Below are 4,261 nucleotides of genomic sequence, written 5' to 3'. Positions count from 1 at the left end.
GGTATAGATTTAATTGTACTGAACCTGATACATCATTTTATGACAGCAAGTCCCACATTGCAAAGTCCTATTGACCCAGTGTTTCCTTTAAGGTTATGGGGAGTATTGTAATTGTTTATGGCAACTGGGAACTTTTATCCAACAATATTATTGGATTCAAAAAGTAGTTCCTTTTTAATTGACCAATCAAATTCATGTAAAGCGATATCCCCTCAGGAGATATCGCAGTATATTATGAAAGTTATCACACAAGCGATATCTACAGTAGAATGTATTTTTGGGTGATAGAGTTTTTTCCCATGGGCATCCTTAGAAACATGATGCGTCATGTCGAACAAGATGGTGGTAAGAGATGTTGACCGTGTAAATTCAACAAAAGAGGATGAACTCGTAATGTTGTTAATAAATGTTGACAGCGTAAACCTGGCAAGAGAAAGATGAACACGAAATATGGGTCGGTCTTTTTTTATTGCGTTCACTGTAAATTCATTATTTTAATACATGTGCATTAAAGTTTGCCATATATTGTTCGTATTTCGTTTGGCTAAAGTTGGGATCGTTCGGACATACGGGAACATAATGCACACAGCATATTGGATACTTAGCTCCTTCCACATCAAGTTTCACCATGTAGCACCCCATTCGATCACTGGTGTATTCTTTGGAGCATCTACAGATATAAACAATACGAATAGAATTGAAATGGAGTTTAACGTCCATCTCTTCTGCTTCGACTGGGCTATAGAGGACGGGCATACGCCATACAGTGTGTTGTAATGAGGGGAATTTTGCCCGGATAGCGGCGCTATGGTCTACTAATATATCGAATTAAATTGCCAAGTGTACTTTAGGTACGATTAGACAGCTGTCCTTGTCAGCCTCCCCCCTCCATCCTGCACCACTGACAAGGGGAAACCACGCCAGAAAATCCCGATGAACTTTCTCGGCCAACACCGGGATTGAACCCGCCATCTCCAGGCTAGCGAGCCAGCGTCTTACTCAATTAGTCACCGTCGCTCCCCAATACGAATAGAAACATTATTTCTTTTACAACCCTTGATAGGTAAAATAGAATAATGTGGTATACCGACAATCCAACGGCCTGTTTCACGAAATTTTAACTAAGATAAAAATCCAAATTTTAGTAATTTGATTGGATAAAATTAGATTGATTTTAGTGCTTAGCTAATCAAAATTGAAGTACCCACTAAAATTTGGATTTTATCTTTAGTTAAGATTTCGAGAAACAGGGCCCAGGTCCGTAAATAATAGTGTTACAACCTGGAGGTCCATTGTTCGATCCCCTGGTTGGTCAAGAAAGAGTAAGCATTAGCGCCGCTGCCCGGGCACAATATCCCGATAGCCCACTACACGGTTTATGCCCGTCTTTATTAGCCGGGATGAAACAGACAAGTGGGTTTTAAACCAAATAAACTTTACCAGGGGAACATACATGTACCAACAAAAAAAACTGCAGTGACCAAGGGTAAGTAGTATTGGGTGACAGAAGACTAGTGTACATGTAAGTACATCATCTATGGCTGTAGAAGATCGATGTATCGTTTGGTCTCCATGTGGGGAGCTAACGGGTATTGTTACAGTTTTGTTTTCAGTCATTCCGGAAAACTTACTTTTCACAGATAAAGCTATTCTCTTCACAGACGCAACGGGTACAGTCATCTGTAAACCATACGTCACCAGCCTCTTTACCATCTGGACAATCACCTGTCGTGAAATAAAGTAAACCGAACATCAAAATACATACATATTCCTGTCATTTACGAGCTACGGAGGCTGAAAACCGACACAAACATGTTCTTACCATATTCTTACCTCAAGGTTAGTAAGGGTATACAATGGGGAAATTAATACATCAACATTTTTTTTTCAATTTTGTTGTAAAGCATTTATTGAGTGAATATCATCGATATTTCGAGCTCGGCGACGGTCTCTTTCAGCCCCCCTCCCTCTTTTTTTTTTAGAAAACCTTGTTAACGCTATAGCCCTTGGCTATATTTCTTTCGACACAAGAGTTCCTGTATGTTTATATATTTAATTGAAAGGTTGCAGACAAAGCAAATACGCATAGTCCAAATCGTTAGACAGTATATTATCATTGCTGAAATTCAACCGTCAATATAAATGCAGACTGTCGAGTGTTCAAACGAAATGTGGGCGTATAAAATGAAAACGATATTTGAGGCTCTCTACCAGTTCATAGCAAGTGGTATGTAAACCAGCAAACATAACACAACCGATGTTGTCTGCGATATCACTTCGGTGGAAGCGGACGTAAAATAAAGCTATTTCACAAACACAGATAACCGATGCAGGGGGCGGCACTCTCTCTCTATATATATATATATATATATAGCCGATTCGCCATTTCTTTTTTTACACATGTGGAAAATATTAACAAAAAATAAAGCAATTAAAAAAGGTAGGTGCAAGCTGTCACCAATTGTGTGAATTATGTACTGGGAATTGATTTTTATTTCGTGATTTTGTTTGTACTACAGAAAAAGTTATTGATCGGTATATTAACTCTCAATTCATAAAACATATTTTATTACAAAAAAAACCAACCATATTTATAAACAAAAACAAGTGTAGATTTAGTCAGTTATGGATAAAACGAAATATATTTTCTATAGTAACTTGTGGAATGCTAGTATGAAGGAGCTATCAAAGGATTGTCAGTTTAGGCAGCACCGCGGTTTCGTCGTAATCCCGTATGTCATGCCGGAGCCTGATGTCTTCATTAGCCCAGTCGGTGCAGAAAAGTGGGACGTTAAACCCAACATATTCTACTTTAATAAACGTTTTCTTACCTTTTCTGTAAGTAACATATGTTTCAGCGGTTGACCATATAACTGCAATTAGTAAACTTAATTTAAGTAACCTTTTCATTTCAGAAATGGTACGCCTCTTTCCACTCCTGTGCGTAGCATCCACAGTATTAAGAAGTGTATATTAGGCCACGCCAATTTGAGTTACTGTTATTTGGGAACACTGTTTTGCTTCTTTCTTCGGGAAAAAACAAAAATACTTAGCTGCACTGTTCAAAAGTTTTGCGTTCCGTATATAAGTTTTGAAATTTGTACAAACCATCGTGCACAAGAATTGAGTGTGTTATGTATTGAATAAGACCTCCGAGGAACTATGCACTAAATTGGTCTGGCCTCACCATCTGAAAATCAATTTCATAACAACACAAAACATAAAATCGAAATCAGAAAATAGGTTTCTTATAACTTGGTGATAATGAATTGATTTTAGACAGTATTATTTTCTACGTCAATGTGCTCCGATATTTGCCTTTACATGTTGGTGTTTTCGTTACGCGATCGTGTGGTATTGGGGTGGTTAATGTTGGGATCGGTTATGTTGTATTATCTAGATGTTTTTGGATTCCTTTACTAATTCCTTACACCAGATTAAATACGACTCCACCTTAGTTTCACCTCTCACCAAAAGGTCAAAGTTAATTTGATTAAAGGAAATAACTCATAACAAAAGGGAATAAACTCCAATATTGTTGGAGAGACCTACATGTATATAACAACTATATGACATCCCCCCTATTAGAAAAGGGCTCCCCCGGAAACAAACTGAGGAAAAATGCATAATGAAACGGAAAACAATGGCATGCAAAAGAAACAATAAGCAAAAATATCAAATAACTATTCATACTAAAAGACAAAAATAAACATAAAGAAAATACAAAAATGATATTCAAGTAATACACAATATTTACCCAATTCAAGAAAAATTAAGGATGACTAGACGATAAGTCAATATCAATATATAAAGATACTAGGCATTGAAATACATGAATACGTAGATAAATGGACATAGTGAATATGACCTAATAAACAAAATAGAAATATAAGTATTACAAATTATTCTATAATCAAGCAAATTGATAACATATTAATTAATAATATTAATAGTATGTGGAGAAAAAAATCAAAAGAACATCTGATTATGACTTTGATCAAAGTAAAATATCTACAACCCATAAGATTACTCACAAAATTATTAGGACGTAAAAGATTGATGTAGATTACGAACAATTTATTGTTGTCATGTTGTAACCTTTACTTGATGAATAAATACATAGTAAGTGGATTATTCTCGATAAGACTTTCAGCAATATCACATAACGTCTTTTCATTTCTTACATGAATCCACTCTGAAATTGTAGGATCATTCATATCAAAATGCCCATGCTGAAACGTCCTTTCTTAATATAAATGTT

At 36.0% G+C, this 4,261-nt stretch overlaps 1 long non-coding RNA gene across 1 annotated transcript; it reads right to left on the bottom strand.

The window, feature by feature from the left end:
- Positions 1–437: 437 nt before the first annotated feature.
- On the bottom strand, positions 438–2,986 carry LOC126819565 (uncharacterized). The gene is made up of 3 exons (XR_007679662.1): positions 2,832–2,986; positions 1,632–1,725; positions 438–670 (listed from the first exon to the last, which is right to left on the bottom strand). It is a non-coding gene; the product is annotated as an uncharacterized LOC126819565 (long non-coding RNA).
- Between the last annotated feature and the right edge of the window lie 1,275 nt (positions 2,987–4,261).

The sequence above is a fragment of the Patella vulgata genome, chromosome 4 (assembly GCF_932274485.2).
Source record: "Patella vulgata chromosome 4, xgPatVulg1.2, whole genome shotgun sequence".
NCBI classification, from domain to species: Eukaryota; Metazoa; Mollusca; class Gastropoda; family Patellidae; genus Patella; species Patella vulgata.
The sequence above is the reverse complement of the archived record's forward strand: the minus strand, read 5'-3'. Positions and strand labels throughout refer to the sequence as shown.